This window comes from Papaver somniferum, chromosome 2 (assembly GCF_003573695.1).
Source record: "Papaver somniferum cultivar HN1 chromosome 2, ASM357369v1, whole genome shotgun sequence".
NCBI classification, from domain to species: Eukaryota; Viridiplantae; Streptophyta; class Magnoliopsida; order Ranunculales; family Papaveraceae; genus Papaver; species Papaver somniferum.
Genome location: NC_039359.1, coordinates 61135430 through 61152913, shown reverse-complemented (window position 1 = coordinate 61152913; position 17484 = coordinate 61135430). Strand labels below are relative to the sequence as shown.

Below are 17484 nucleotides of genomic sequence, written 5' to 3'. Positions count from 1 at the left end.
AAGCACTGAAAGTAAATGTTTGGAACTTCGAATCCCTTGGCAACATACTCAATAACATTCCTAGCACATCGCTTAAACTTCCAACTGAATGCTTTCAACAAGATTATCATTTCGAACAACCACCTCCATTTTGATCGAAACAACCCCCTTCATCTCTGAAACGCATTCATTCGAGATTCCTTTGTCAATCACTTGATTTTGGTAATACATGAGATTTTGAGCAGTTAACCCCAACAAATTCACCACTGCCAGTGCCATGACAAATAACGAACAGATCAATACCCTTACTATGATGTTCATATGATACACCATAACAATGTTAGCAATACAAACAATTTCATAAACAGTACACAAGTAGATTGTTGCAAGAGCCCTCCAATTAATTTTCTTCTCGCTTAACAATTGGTTACTCTTATTTATAGCTTCTGAACCGTATATGTTCGGTTCAACAACCGAAACCACGTTGGCAAAGTTCCACCATGCTATAAAACGCCGCCCTTGAACAACCAAGATGAAATAAAGATAGATGAGAGCGAATATGATCCCTATGACGACTACCATGACATGATTGATTTCTGGTATTGTACAAATCAAAGTAAGAATTGTACAAAACAGAGTAAAAACAACCAAGTAAGCTATGTAGTTTAGCAAAATGAGGGGTAAGGCATGAAGAAAGGTGATTGCAAGACGTCTTAAGATACTAGGAATAGCGTAGGGAATAGAAATGTAAGACAAGGGTTTGGAAAGGTAAAGAGAAGCTACAGTGATGGTCATAACAGAGACAGACAGGAGATAGAAGGCAAAGAACAAAATAAGGTAGACGCAGAACTGGATGGAATTCAGTTTCAAATAATGATTGACGCTAGAATATGCGCGAATGATTTGTTTATATGGAAGTAGTGATTCAGGTGGTGATGCATCAATATATAGATCTCCAATAACGATAGCGAGTGCTAGGTTATTAGTTTCTAAGAATAATTGTAGAAATGAAAGAGGGAGGATGAGAAAGAAGATGCAGAAGAATTTTTTTGGACATGCTTTCAGAATTGTTTTCACAAATTCTTTGATACTTACAACACTTAATATTTCTTTGATCTTTTGTTGTGCATTCAAGACTTCAGGATCTTCAAACAACTCCATTAGCACTGTTGCCTAACTTTCACTTGTATTTAGATAATAAAGAGAAGAAATCTGTTTATCTAGATTCCAGAGGATTCAGTGGAAGGATTTATAAGACAGCTGCTTCAATTCTTGCTTAAAAACTATGAAATTGAGATCTGTTATATTTGTTGAAATGAAATTTGCAATGACTAGGGTCTTGCTGGTGGCAATTAAGGCTTTCCAGTGCTAGCTTACTATAATAAGAATCGCACTTTATTTTCTACTGCATTTAGTTGTTTCCTTTTATTCATCCGACTCCCAACCTAATCTTTTTTACCATTTTAGCATGACATTCATTAGTAACTCCTGCAACAACCATCAGGCCATCACATGTGGAAGACTAAGAAACCTGCTAGTAGTCGCCTCGTCTACGTCAAGGATGTGGATATCTCACTTAACTATTACCATAACCATAAATTCATCTCTAACAGCATTTATTTTACTAGCATTTTTTGTTTGTTTTGTTTCTTCAACAAACAAAATGTCTTACTGCGTTTCTTTTGTGGAATAAACTTTTGGTTATCAAAAAATTTGGTTTGTGATGGAACCCAGCATAGAAATCAATAAGTCTAGACATTTTTCAAGATGGTGAGTGATTGAACATATCAAAAATTGGCCAGATATTCTTTAAAGTATTCACTGACCTCGACATTTTTCAAGATGGTGAGTCATTCAAGATTTAGCATTTCTTTTTAACAATACCCAATAACTATCAAATGACTATATGCTACAGAGAAATATCAGTTAATATTCAGTTACCGGTAATTCCTTTGAGTGCTTTTCCTCTGTTCATCTTCCTGTTTGTGAGGATCAATTTATGTTGGGGGATTCTTGTGGGCATCAAAACTTAAATATTTGGGTTTTTCTTTCAATTTTTCATTTCGGTTCTATGATTCCTGATCTTGATTTAATATGTAAGAGTTATGATTGATTGCCTATTCTTACCATTTTATGATATATGTTACGTATTAAGAACAATAATCGGCCCTTGACTCGTTGTTCATCACCCTTTTACCTTCCCGAAGCTAACTAGGAGTGAATGAAAATACAGACGTATATTTTCCCTGTCTATCTATCATAGGAACGGGTGATTCTTGGCTGTTTTTTCTTCTTTTCTTCTTTTGAAAAGGAACACAACTTTCATTCAACAAACCAGAACTTACAGAGATCCAGTAACAGTAGACTGGAGGCTGGAGCACAACTGGCGGAGTGTACCACCATTGTATATTACAAACTTGAGACCTCGCAAACTTAGCAAGCTGGTCAGCTGCTTTATTATGACTTTAGAGTAAAGTCACCACTGTTAGTTAAAGACCATCGCAGAGTATCATGACCAGCATTAGAAAGACGAATAGAAGTGGTAGTTTGCACCTGACTTGGAGAAAAATATTGCTGAAGAGCAAACACATCCCAGGAATAAGACGCCGGAAGTATAAATGAGCTGACCTTAACATCTAATAAAGTAGAAGAGTGAGTGGCTGAAGTATTAATGGCAGTACTGGGAATCCAGTTATCATGGAAAGCTCTTACATCAGTGCCATCCCCTATCTCCTAAACATGGAATTGTTTGACCCATTTTAACACCCTTTGTATGCTTTGCCAGACCCAAGAGCCTTTAGTTGTGAGAACTTCATGAAGCAGATTAAGATTATGAGAATATTTAGCCTCAGGATTGTTAATCATGCCCCAACCTAACTTAGTTAAGAAACCTTCATTTGTAGCTCGTAGATTCTTAAACCCCAACCTACCATCACGTTTAGGATAACAAACAGAAGGCCAAGAATTGAAAGACATACCTCTTGGTTGCCGGTGATTCCACCAATACCAACATTGGATTGAATCCATTTGTTTCAAGGTAGAATCAGGCAGATGAAGACAAGCCATTTGAACCTTGGCTGTGTCTAGAGTTACTCTTTTCTACTTCCAAGTTCCAAGACAGTTCTGGTGGGGCAAGTCTAAAGGTAAAGAATATGTATCATTACTTGGAGTAAGCTGTGTAAAGATAAACACCAAACTCAACCCTACACTAATAGAAAACCAACCCATCAGCTCATTCACGGCCCACCATTATCACCAGCCACTCACCGCTTCATGACCACCTTCATATCACCTGCTCCATCCACCATTACCAATCAGTCCATACCACCACTAGAATTTAGCGTACATTGTTCTACACTAGACCCTAAAGTGCATCTAACTCATTAGCAACCTAATCGCGTAATTCATGCATAAAACCCTTTGTATGTGTACACGCGCTGCATCAAACAAGTAATACTTGTCTGCAAAAACAGTGATAACATATCAGAAAAGCAGTGAAGCAAACTGTAACGAAAGATAATAGCCTAGTATAGTAATAAGCATTTAATTCTATTCTTGTCACTTATGCAACAAATTGCTGTTCAAACCACGTCCTAAATCCTTTACTATTACGAAGAAATAAGAGAAAAGTGACTGCCAAAACTGTGAGAGACACAGAAATGACTACGACAAAATTTCGGATTACAAAGGAGAACTGAGTGGTAAGAAAATAAAGAAGAATTCAAGAACTGAAACTTCAGAATCACTACTACAGCCAAGTTAACAGACGAGTACTAGATTGATAGTAGCACTTCCAAAGCTACTATCGCAGACAAGATGAAAATAGAGAGTTACATTGATAGTAACGATTTATATAATCCACGAATCCAGAGATGACTAATACAAAATAAAGCTAATACTGCAGCGAGATAGGAAGAAAGAACTCCAAGGCAGTACCAGGAGATGGAAATAAAACTAAAAAAGAATAGATACAGAAATTGCTATTATCTTCAGAAACATGATATAAAGATAACGATGACAACCAAATAAGAGCTGAAAAAAAAGAAAGCAAATTCCAAAACCACATACATTAGCAGCACTAAGTTCACTTATCAAATTTCAGTCACATATTTTGGTAATTCAACCAAGAACAATCACCAATACACTCCTACACAACAATTACTTGTAGTACACATTGTGTCTGCTAGCCCAGTAAAAACAGCATCTCGGACAGACTAATGTTGGCAGGTATATTGGGAATGCTAGGAGATAACTGCAAGCATTGGTACTTATGTATATAATAGATAATAAGCATTTGTACTAAAAGACGGGTATATAACCAAGATAAATAGCAAATAAACAAAAATTGTAGCTAATTACCTGGCGGTGGCATTGGAAAATAATTTCAGTCAAATTTGCCGATCAACAAAGCAGTACCGAGGATCAAAAACTAAAGTACAGAATTTAGTCATACCTGACTAACAGAAAATGGCGACTGAGACGGAGTGACAGGAAGCCCCAGACTGAAGCTGGCATCTTTTCATCCTCAGTCAATGGAGAACGATGATGAGTAGGATTCTACATTTACCATATGCAATGAACGTTAACAACTAGAGAAAGAAGTTTAGACATCTGAAGTTCAGTTAAAGGTACAAACCTGACGTGATGCATTTGACTGACCCGGGAAGAGATTAATTCGCAATCTCAGGTTGTGGTTCAACACTTACTGGTGCGTTAACTTCAGGAATAACTAGGGGTTGGCTGGCTGTGACATCTTTTTTGGAGAAGTCAGGATCTCCTTCAACTTCCTGGAACGATCTTTCAAGAGCGAGGTCAGCTTGACTCCAAGATTCTTAAATAGAACTTAGGATGCAAAACACATAATAAAGGAAAACCAAATGAGTAAAAAGGTGCAGTGAGATCAAATTGATTGCGTGAAAGAATGTAACAAAGCAAGCTCCCATAAACAAATGGGATGAAATATATACCTAGATGTTCAAACTTGAGGTTTATCTTTAGATTTGATAGAGCATAAATCTCAGCAAGCAAATAAAGAATTCCCATGGTCCAGGGATTTTAGGGGTTGATATGCAAGACTGGATTGGCATAGTTCCAGAATCATGTTTAAAAACAACTAAAGCTTCACTTCCTTGTACGAGATTATAAAATGGTCGAGTCTGTATAGGAATATGAGATACTTCAAAACACTTTGAATCAATATGTCACTGTCACTGATTCTTTATTAAAAGAAGAAAAAAATATAATAAGGCAAACGAAAGATCAGTAAATGGATCCCTTCGAGGTGAAACCGTGAAAGGAATTACTGCAATCACTAAACCTTTCTCATAATCCTGAATCAATAAAACAGTACAAAAAGGGTGAAATGAAAATCACTTTCTTAGAGACAATAAAACCACATACAATGAAAATCAATTTCACTCACATATTTTGGTAATTCAACCAAGAAACAATCACCAATACACTCCTACACAACAATTGTAGTACACATTGTGCCTGCTAGCCCAGTAAAAACAGCATCTCGGACAGATTAATGTTGGCAGGTATATTGGGAATGTTAGGAGATAACTGCAAGCATTGGTACTTATTTACAATCTTCAGGTTAAAGATCAGTAGAAGAAACTGCCAATTTGATTTTTAACCTGAGGATTGTAAATAAAAGTCGGCCTGACGTTAGATTCGTTCCCAGACTACCGTCTCGGTGTGTCTAGTATTACTCTTTTCTACTTCCAAGCTCCAAAGACAATTCTGGTGGGGCAAGGCAAGTCTACAGGTAAAGAATGGGCAAGGCGAGTCTACAGGTAAAGAATATATATTATTACTTGGAGTAAGCTGTGTGAAGATAAAAAATACGGTGGTAGAGACCTTAGTCTTAGACTCTCAGTGTCTTCAACAATGCTCTACCTAAAGCTGCATGGAGGCTCTGCACAAGTTCTTCTCAACTCTGGGAAAATGCCTTAAAAGCCAATATGAACTACTCAACAGAGTTAGTAACCATCACTGGATCGATGGTACGAACAGCCACTATAACAGCAACCATCCTACTCAGATGATATGAATTACCTCGAATGGCAGCAATCATCCCTTCTCATGTTTTGCACAGTTTATCAGATGATATGAACTGGAAAGCAGCAATCATCTCCTCACTAGGCAGTATGAACAGCCAGTACTGCAACTACCTCTTACCCACAATATATGTGCACAGCCAGGGTTGCAATTATCTCCGTATGGTATGAACTTCCAAGCACTAACCAACTCTTTTCCGACGATATGAAAAACCTCGCACAGATGTGCTGAACTGCAAAACGGCTGCCTGCGTACCCTTCTCCATAGCTCGAAACGGATCAAGCACGACCGTTGTTTATCAGTCTTTGTAGATAGTATGAACTACCCACAATGGTAGTAACTATCTCTTACTAGATGATATGAACTACTTGGTAGGTAGCAATCATCTCCTGTGGTAAATAGTATGAACTTCCTATCATAGCAGCAACTATCTCTATTTACGGATAGTATGAATTGCGTTGCAACAACTATCCCTAGCTTACCACATTACCAACGGTATCTTAAGGATAAGAATAATGAGATGCCGGAGACACCATACCAATATTTTTATAACAACCCATAACTCTTTCACCATTACTAACAAACATTAAGCAACCTCCCATTTGCACATATGGCATCTACATATAATAACCTTTAGAGTGGCAAAGTAATTCTGTACCATCAAAATGCTGGCCAGATAACTTTAAGTGCCTCGGCATGAATACAGTCAAGGAAATCGTCTAAAAGTGACAAATTTAATGAGTATACAAATTGACTGTTATAGACATATATACTTTAATACGATAAGAAGGCGTAACCAATCTAATTTCAACATTAAAGTACTAAACCGCGCAAAACAAGAATAACCTGTATGACATCATTGAAGACTCGGAGCTTGTTGATTTCCAACTGGACTATTTACACAAACCAAATAAAATATTATATCAAGATCGAACTACAATGAAAAGTAATATTAATCCACAAAAAACATTATGATGAATCGTTATAAAAGTCAGTCTAGAAAGTACCATGCCAAGGGGTGGTAGAGACCAAACGTACAACACCATGGCCAATGTAAAAATGGACACGCAAGCACGACAAATGACCACGCATTTCCTTGATTCCTCTAGCATATCCAGCACAGGCCAAGTTCTGACATAACTCTTTACAAATTTGGTAGAATAATAACAAACTCCAAAGTCAGGATCACGTCGTCGACACCCATACACACGGCTTAGTCCTGCTTAGTCTGCTACTGATCCCTATGAGACGCAGTTTCCTTATAAAAATAAATCATTAAAGACAAAGCGGCACCGTAGGAGGTGAAAAGCTTATTAGTCAACAGTAAGAAAAGATGGGATTGATACTAGCCAATCTTTCAAAACGTGAATTTTAATAGGACCTCGTGCAATTCCACAGAAGAAAATGCATCCATTTTTTCCAGGTCCAAAGAGGGTAAACAGGCAAACATTTGTCATTTCTAATTGCCACAAACAGTCGACAGTAATCATCTCACATGCCAGGCTTTCCTAGAAATCTTATAATACATGCTAAACGGCAGATGTAAAAGTCCGATATGACGCAGTCAAACCAATCATTGATATGGAATACAGATCAAACCAAGGAAGCTAAAACGGAGGAATTCAAAAATACTTAGTAACCTCGCCACTAGCAATAACTGGACGTTTGGGTCTTTGTTTTCTTTACATTTCTACTACAAAATCTCATCTCAAATACGTTCGTTACTTCAGTTAGTCTAGCAAGCAAAGTAGCAAACTATTGCAAGAACAAAATATTCACTACAATCGGTGCGACCAATTTCACTTGTTTTGTTGTGCAAAGTGGCCTAGAGAAAGTTGCTGTCAACAACACCTAAAGAGTTGTCATGGTGAGATCATCTATATTTTCCCAGACCAAGTGTCCGGACATAAATCTAGCATTCTGTAGTGTAAAATTTCATGGTATTAACATTTACAAATTATAAGTCTTCGGTCCAGTACATTCCATCAGTTACAAACACCTCAGGTTAACCCATCAATCAATATAAAAACAAAATTCATTTCATACTAAAGCACAATCCGACACCAATACATGCGCTCATACAAATGAATATAGATACTGAATAAAAACAACGGTCTAACCATTCAACCACAGATAATAAAATCTTTAGATTTCACGGCCACATATTAGGTAAAAATCACTGCATTTGGAAGAAGTTACGATAAAAAAATGCACTTCCTTTCGTACTTAAGCAGCACCAACACAGTACTTACTATCAACTAATCCAGCATAACACACAATTATCTCATTCCATGTAAACCCAAGAAGAGATAGGAAATAAGATAATCACTGCATCTGCTGTTAAAGTCATCGAGTATTTCATCCATTTTCTTAAGAAATTGAAAATAATCTAACAAAGTCAATGGCACAATTTTTATGTAGTTGAGACCAACAAAATCAAAAGACTAAATATAAACTCAAATGGAGTGATTCAGCCCACCAATAAACTCAAGGACAAGAATTTCTACTCGCAAGCCAGTTCTAAATCTCAAAATCTCTCTTTATACAACCACAAAATAGGTCAACTTAGACCCTATAAACAGAATTTGGAGAAAAGCCCCAAATTATTACCACGAAGAATCTTAATTCTAAAACTTGGCAGCATAACTTATCATTTTAAACAATTTTGATTCATAAACATGGTGGAAATGATGTAAAATGGAGCTATCCTATGACTTAATTCAACTGAATTTAAAGTTAAATCCGCAAATTTTCACAAAGCCCTAAGTTGGTATAAACCCTAGCTTTACTATGCTTACAAAAATACCTGATCAAAACATGCATCAAGTGCAATAGCATAAACCCATTGATTGATAACAATCACATCAATCAATTGAGTGGAAATATGGTGGTCTTGGAATTAAAGACCTAAGTCTTAGACTCTTAGTGAGTTCAACAATGCTCTACCTAAAGCGGCGTGGAGGCTCTGAACAAGTTCTTCTCAACTCTGGGCAAATGCCTCAAAAGCCAATATGAACTACTCAACAAAGCTGATAATCATCTCTAGATCGATGGTATGAACAGCCACCATGACAGCAACCATACTTCTCAGATGCTATGAAATACCGCAAATGGCAACATCTCCATCTCACGTTTTACGTAGTTTATCAGATTATATGAACTGGTGGAAAGCAGCAATCATCTCCTCACTGGACAGTATGAACAGACAGCACTGCAACTACCTCTTACCAGCGATATATATGCACTGCCAAGGCTGCAATCATCTCCGAATAAATGGTATGAACTTCCCAGCAGTAACCAACTCTTTTCAGACGATATGAACAACCTCGCAGATATGTGCTGAACCGCAAAACGACTGCCTGCGTACCATCCCCCATAGCTCGACAGGGACCAAGCACGACCGTAGTTCACCAGTCTTTGTAGATGGTATGAACTACCCACAATGGTAATAACTATCTCTTACTAGATGATAACTACTTGGTAACTAGCAGTGATAGATAGTATATCATATATTAATAGCAGCAACTATCTCTAACAACAGATAGTATGAACTGCGTTGCAAAGACGATCCCTAGCTTATCACATTACCAAACGATATCTAAAGGATAAGAATATAAGATGCTGGAGCACCGTACTAATAAGTTCACAACCCATAACCCTTTTTTACCATTACTGACAAACATTAAGAAACCTCTCACTTTGACAAATGGTATCTACTGATAATAACTTTTAGAGTGGCAAAGCAACCATTTACCATAGCTGGCTAGATTTTAAGTGTCTCGGCGGCATGAATACAGTTAAGGAAATCATCTAAAAGTGACAAATTTAATGATTACACAGTAAACATATATACTTTAATACCATAAGAAGGCTTAACCACATTAACCCAAAAACACTAAACCACGCAGAACAAGAATAACCTGCATGACATCATTGAAGACTTGGAGCTTGTTAAGGATGTCTACATTTAATACACTAAATTCATGACAAGCAGCTAACCATATACGGGACTCAACATAATACACCCATATAAACACAAATACTGCTAACAAGGAGAGTCGTAAAAATTGATACAGAATATTCTAACAAGGTTAGTACGATATCAACTACGCGGAACACAAAACTCAAGTATGTCACTTACCACTATGAGGTACATATCCTTAACCATCGTCAGGCCATAAACAAAAAATCATGTAAACAACTGGACTATTTATACTATACAAACCGCGTGAAATATCATATCAAGATCGGACAACAACGAAGTATAATATGAATGCACAAACAACATTATGATTTGATATGAAGTTCAGTCTAAAAAGTACTATGCCAAGGGGTGGTAGAGACCAAATGTACAACATCATGAGGCCAATGTAAAATGGACATGCCATCACGACAAATGCTATGCATTTCAATTTCAGTAGAGTAATAACAAAACTAAAGTCAGGATCACGTCGTTGACACCCATACACACGGCTTAGCCCTGCTTAGTATGCTACTGATCTTTATGAGATGCATATTCCTTATAATAAAAATAGATCAATAAAAGACAAAGTGGCACCATAGGAGGTGAAAAGCTTATTAGACAACAGTTGATAAGAAAACATAGGATACTAGCCAAACTTTCTACACGTGAATTTCATTAGGACATCATGCATTTCCGCGGAAGAAAATGCATTCATTTTGTCTAGGTCCATAGGAGGTTAAACAGGCAAATATTTGTCAGTTCTTTATTGCCACAAACAGTCGACAGTAATCATCTCACAAGCTAATAAGCCAACGCTAGTAGCTTTCCTAGATCTCATAATAGATGTTAAACAGCAGAGGTAAAAGGTCCAATATGACACTGTCAAACCAATCATTGATATGGCATATAGATCAAACCAAGGAAGCAAACGGCAGAAATTCGTAAGATACATAGTAACCCGCCACTAGCAATAACTGAACGTTTGGGTTTTTGTTTTCTTTGCGATTCTACAATAAAATCTCATCTCAAACACGTTCAGTTAGTCACTTAGTCTAGCAAGCAAACTATTGCAAGAACAAAATATTCAGTACAGTAGGTGTGACCAATTTCACTCTTCTTACTGTGCAAGATGGTCTAGAGAATGTTGCTGTAAACAACACCTTAAGAGTAGTCAAAAATTATAAGTCTCCAGTTCAAAACATTCCATCAGCTACAAACACCTCAGGTTAACCCATCAATCAATATAAAACAGAATTCATTTCGTACTAAAGCATAATCCGACATCAAAAAATGTGCTGATACAAATGAATATAGATATTGAATAAAAATAATGGTCTAAACCATTCAACCACAGATACTAAAGTCTTAAGATTTCCATGCATTAAGTAAAAAATCCCTTGTAAGAAGTCATGATAATGAAATGCATTTCCTTTCGTACTTAAGCAGCAGCACCAACACAGTTCTTACTATCAACTAATCCAGCACATCACATGATTATCTCATACCACGTAAAGACAAGAAGAAATATGAAATAAGATTATCACAGCATTTCTTGTTAAAAGTCATCCCAAGTATTTCATCCATTTTCTTAAGAAATCGAAAATAATCTATTGGAACACTATTTTGATCGAAAATAAAATCAAAAGACTAAACATAAAGTCAAATGGAGTGATTCAACCCACTAATATACTCAAGGACAAGAATATCTACTCACAAGCCAGTTATAAACCATAAAATCTCCCTGCAAATAACCACAAAATGGGTCGACTTAGACCGTATAAACAGAATTTGGGGGAAAGCCCCAAATTCTTAACATGAAGAATGTTAATTCTACAACTGGCACCATAACTTATCAATTCAAACAATTCAGATTCATAAACACGGTGGAAATGATGTAAAATGGAGCTATCCCATGACTTAATATCAACTGAAATAAAGTCAAATCCTCAAATTTTCACAAAGCCCTAACTGGGTATAAACCCTAGCTTCACTATTCAAGGATGTAATTGTAATAAAAATACCTGATCAAAACATGCACCAAGTGCATTAGCATAAACCCATCGATTGATAAAAATCACATCGATAAATTGAGTGAAAATCACTTGCCTCATTTACAAAGCCAACCATCGTGAACACCATCAGAAATTAAGTGAAACCACTAACTCCATTGAGCTCACTAGTTACGTGATTTGATCATGTTTAGTTACGGCGGAGTAAAATCACCAGGAAGAAAAATGATGGCAAGAAAAAGCTCCGAACTCGGAACTCCGATCTATTTTCTTTCTTTACCTTTTCTTTTAACTTTTAAGGCGAAGTGTCCAATGGGCTTCTAATCTAGCATCTACAGTTAAACCTCTATAATTTAAGTGGAAACTACCACCACACCCATTTTCCAATCTTTTCCCATCCTCAAATCCACGGATGTGAAATTTCAGACGTGCACCCAATTTTTAGGTGAAAATTTCACAGAAGCCCGTAATTTAGGAAATTAGGTTCTACCAGTTTTTTCTCATCTTTTAAAGGCGGAAGTCCCAATTACTTCGACGAGAGAAAGAGAATAGAAGAAGGGATTTGCAGCAACAGAAGCAACATCTATATGAGTTGAGAGTATGATTCTTGACGACAGTAGTTTAATTGGAGGAGGAATTTTTTTTCTTATGAGAAATTGTCGATTCAAATTTTTTAGGGTGAATTCAAGAAGAACAGGAAAGATTGGTATTTTCACGACATAGAATAGAAGACGAGCTTCAGAAATTGGATATCAATCCATTTTGGATTTGGTCGAAAAATGATGCGTCGCCATTGATTTGGTTATGAGAGATGGTGATGCTGATAGTGGGTTCTGGTTGTGGTGTTTGAGGAAATAGAGGATAAGAAGGATTTGTAAGAACCGAAAATAGCAGAAGCAAGACAGTGAAAAAAGTATATTTGATGGTAGCCGTGAACGGTAGGTACTGTTATTGTTTATCTGGTTGTGTCGTTCCTATTCTTCTTGGTACCATTCATTGTTGGATATCTTTTATCTAAACATAATTGCATCACAATACTATGTGAATTTCTTTTAGTTAATTTGTTGTTGTTTTAAAGATTTTCACTTAGTTCTGTAGTCGTGAAAGGAGATACAGTGAGTTTAAATATCAATAGCAACAAACTGCACATAAGATGTTTGCAGAAATACCTAACTCACCAGATTCTCATGATTTTAAATTCAAGTTACTTGGTGTTTCACCCAATTCTGACCGGCAAGCCATGAGTTTAATGATTGACAACTAAGTGTTATATTTTTGGAAGGGTCTATTTGCATTTAGCCTCGTGATTGCTAGCACTGGAGTTATAATTTGGTAGAATTTGATGCAAGTTGGTTGTTTGTAATGGACTAGACATTGAAAGTTCTGCAATCAGTCATTTAGTAGTTGAAATTCCAAATCAGTGGTGATAATCCATATTTATCTACTCGGTTAGTTGCTTATTTGTTTTTGTCTTTTTGTTTTGCTGTAGAGTAAAGAATGATGAGCACTTAAAAGTAGACACTAATTTGGGAAGGAACTTTTTCTTCGTGTGTGCACCTCACAAAAATTTATTTGAGCCAATATTTGGATTGGTCCATTTTGCAGCAGTATTTAGTATATATTATGTACATCGCTCTTTAAATATTGGTTTTGATTTGTTGCAAAGATTTCAATTTTGTTTAAATGTTAGTATTGCATATCTTATCCCACTATGCTTCTATTGGTATCACCGTGATTTAAGTGATATTTATTGAAGATGGTGTTAGTGTTGAGGTTGCGTAACCTGTTATGCATCTACAAAATTTGTTGCATAACTTGTTATACAGTCCCATAAATGGTTGCATAACACGTTATGTAGCTATTTTTGTAGGTGCATGACAAGTTATGCAGCTTTTTTTCTTGCATAACTTGTTACGCAGTCCAGAAAATGGTTGCATAACACGTTTTGCAGCTATTTTTTTATTAGTATTGAAACCGACAAAAAAAAATGTTACATAACGTGTCATGCACCTACAATAATATCTGCATAACATGTGATATAGTCGTGAAAATTGATGCATAACATGTTATGCATCTGAAAATATGGTTGCATAATGCATTATGCATCGAGAAAATTGTTGCACAATCTTTTATACATCGAGAAAATTGATGCATAACCTGTTATGTATTCGAAAATATGGTTGCATAATGCATTATGCATCAATTTTTTTATGTACGCCCTAAAAAACCAAAACAATGGCTACATAACTTGTTATAGATGCATAACTTTGTTATGCAGTGGAGAAAATGGTTGCATAATTCGTTATGCGTCTGCAGAATGTATTATGCATCTTTTTTGGTGGTTGTATAATGGTTATGTATCAAGTTTTCGAAAATTTTGCCTAAAATGATGATCACCTCCAATTTTTTCGTGAAAAATAAAAATTTGATATTCTTGTTTGTACTCGTTGCGTAGCTCTGTTAAAAAGATTTTCAACGATATAAAATTTGTAAAATTCCAAGGCGCGGATTTTTAGATATGTTATATCCAAGTTGCGTTACCAATTATACCCCTGATGCATAACCAGTCATGCAGATGCATAATCCGTTATGCAGACATTTTTAATAATTTCATATAATTGTGGGTGTCACGGAAATAATTATGGGTGTCACGGTACCTAAAATTAATTGTGGGCCTGACAATGAAATATTATTTTTTTTGGGCCTGCGCCTAATTTTCCCTTAATTTAATAGCCTTGGGACCACTAAATTTTAATTATCGATAAATTAATAATTTATTATTTTAAAAATAAATTAATAATATATTAATTTAGAGATAATTCCTATTGATAACGTCAATAATTGAATATGACTTATTTAATCTGAACGATTTGGAATTTGAAGTATTCTAATATTTACTATTGACTACAGAAAATTAGATATTCATCCATTGGAAATTGTTCGTCAATAACCGTAATTAATCCATTTAAATTGTTGGTCGGTCAATAGCCGTAATTATAGATGAAATATAGTTACATTTGAATTTCAAAGAAAAACAAGCAACTATTGATTCATATTTTCCTAAAGTTTGATGTGTATAAAAAACTTTTAATTTTCTTATTAGTAATTATTAATTTATATAATATTTGGGACCTATAAATAGTTAAGGGAGATTTTTGAAACGTATTTAATTATTATATTTTGGAAATTATTATTTTAGCACTATAGGCCCCAGAAGGGACCAAGAAATTTTATTATTTTAACGAGATTATTATTTTAGCGACTATTAATTTACAGAGGTTCTACTGTAGATTGGAAACCCGTGTCACCTAGAATAGTCAACTAAGTCATATGGTAGTTCTAATCTACTATGCTAGTTGCAGAATCAAACAGTACAATGCAGATATTGTGGAATATTCCACTAGGCGCTGAACCAAACAGCGAAAAGTTGATTTTCTCCGCGCTAAACCATTTGGCTAAACTATCTCGTTACTATTTCACATGCGAGATATATCTAGAGAGAAGTAGTGTTAGAAAATAGGCAATGTTTTTTGTGTAATATGCAACGTTTTTTTGTCTAATCTACCAGCCAAATCTAGCCCATAAGACTTAGTCTAATATGAAAAGTTACTTAATAGCTTGTTCGGGTATCAAAAGCAAAAGCCCGAAGCGAAATGTTTCTGCTTCCCACAAATTAATTTTATAACTTCTAAAAGTCATTATGAAATCATACCACCTATGTATTCAAACTAATTTTTGATTCTTTTATTTTTAGAAGTCAAAAAGCAACTTCTAGAATGGCATCCAAATAAAACTATAAATGTCAGCATATGTGAAAAACTATTAAGACACTTTAGGGTTTCAACTAAGGAATATTTATGTATATAATAAAACATTTAGTTTTGAGGCAATCTAAAAGTGTAAAACACTTGAGTATATTAGAGCTTTAGGCACTTTGAGTGTGGAATTTGACTAATGGGTTCGCTTAAACCCCTCAAAAACAGGTACATAATAGCACATCTAATTTTATAAATAAAAGGAAAAAGAGTTAAACAACTACCTTGATTTTTAGACGTTTTCATATTGATGTGGTAGTAAAAATCCTACATACAAGGATCCTAAGAATGGGAGAAGAAGAGCTTGTATGGACTCTGACAAACAATATAGATCATTCTTTGTTTGGTCAGCTTAACATAAGTTGATGGAGATAACAAACCAACAATCAATTTTTTTTTCTGAAGACGCTAAGATCTAGAAGAAATGATGAAGTCTGAAAGTTCCTGCAAAAATCAAGCATTTCCTGTAGAAGTGTTGGACAGATAATGTTCCTACGGTTGAAAGACTTAAGAGACATATTGGTGGTGTAAGCTTTGCTTGTGTTATGTATGGTTAGTACGAAGACACTATTGTCATATCCTTATGATTCAAAATTTTCTTAGGGCAGAGCTCATTTCTATTCCAAGAAGTATAAATATATTTCTCATACCAATTAACAGTTCTACTTTTTGGATAAGAAACTGGTTAGTTGATCTCAAAAAATTAACTTTTTGGTAAGGCTGGTTGATTAATATGTGTTGTGCAACGTGGGAAATATGGAAGCAGAGGTGTTCGACAATCAAAAGGATTCATAACCCCAATAAATTTGTAATTCATAATAAGATGAGCAAAATCATAATGAATATAGTTATTCTTACTAATAAAATTCAGATATGAAATTCATCTTTACTAAAATCAGTGATTCCTAAACCGATTTTAAGAAAAAATGATATAGGTTTATTAGTCAATAATTATGCAAGTGAACATCAACATTCAAAATGCATCCATAAATACTGTGCAATGAATGCCAAGGAAGAAAAATGCTATGTTGTGCTGGAGACAAGGGCGGACCTACAGTCAGGCTTCTCCTGGCTGGAGCCACCCTCAGAACCAAATTTCACTTAATTTGTAGTGTAGATTTTAACCAACTCGATTTTAAGCCAATGAATTCTTTTGTAAAGCTAGGGTAAGAAAATTCAAGCCTCCCCTTGCTTCAAATCCAAGTTCCGCCCCTCGCTGGAGATATGTAGTCAACACTTCTCACCCTTTAAAATTTAAGTTCCCCCTAAGTTGTTTGTACGTGTCCTAAACTTCAAAATCCTAAATTCCCCAAAACAAAAAACCAATGCAAACTACAAGACGTCCATCTCGGTTGATTTTTTTGTTTTATGTTATCATCCCATTATAACACCTAATTTGATCATTTTTGATCAAATTCTTACAATCTGAATGATAGTTCTCCTCCTATATCCCTTTCTCTTAAGGGACCCTATAAAAATTTGTATTGTCACTCTATGTATAAGATATCTTATTTTTTATTTTAAAAATCCCTAGATGTTGGCGAGCATGCTCGCTTTCCTTTTAAAACTTGTTTTCGTATTTCTTATTTTATTTCGAAACTTTCAAGGCAATACTTTATGGTTTGAACTTGAAGCCGAGTTTTTCTTTATAATT

The 17484-nt window shown here is 35.4% G+C and overlaps 1 long non-coding RNA gene across 3 annotated transcripts; it reads right to left on the bottom strand.

Moving 5' to 3' along the window:
* Window positions 1–2024: 2024 nt before the first annotated feature.
* On the bottom strand, window positions 2025–12263 carry LOC113347808. Of its 3 annotated transcripts, none has more exons than XR_003359258.1 (3): window positions 4616–12263; window positions 4433–4536; window positions 2025–3440 (listed from the first exon to the last, which is right to left on the bottom strand). It is a non-coding gene; the product is annotated as an uncharacterized LOC113347808 (long non-coding RNA). The 3 variants fall into 3 exon arrangements; XR_003359259.1 differs by lacking the exon at window positions 2025–3440 and having other exon boundaries at window positions 4158–4536; window positions 4616–6935; window positions 7050–12263; XR_003359260.1 differs by lacking the exon at window positions 2025–3440 and having other exon boundaries at window positions 4158–4536; window positions 4616–7300; window positions 12028–12263.
* Between the last annotated feature and the right edge of the window lie 5221 nt (window positions 12264–17484).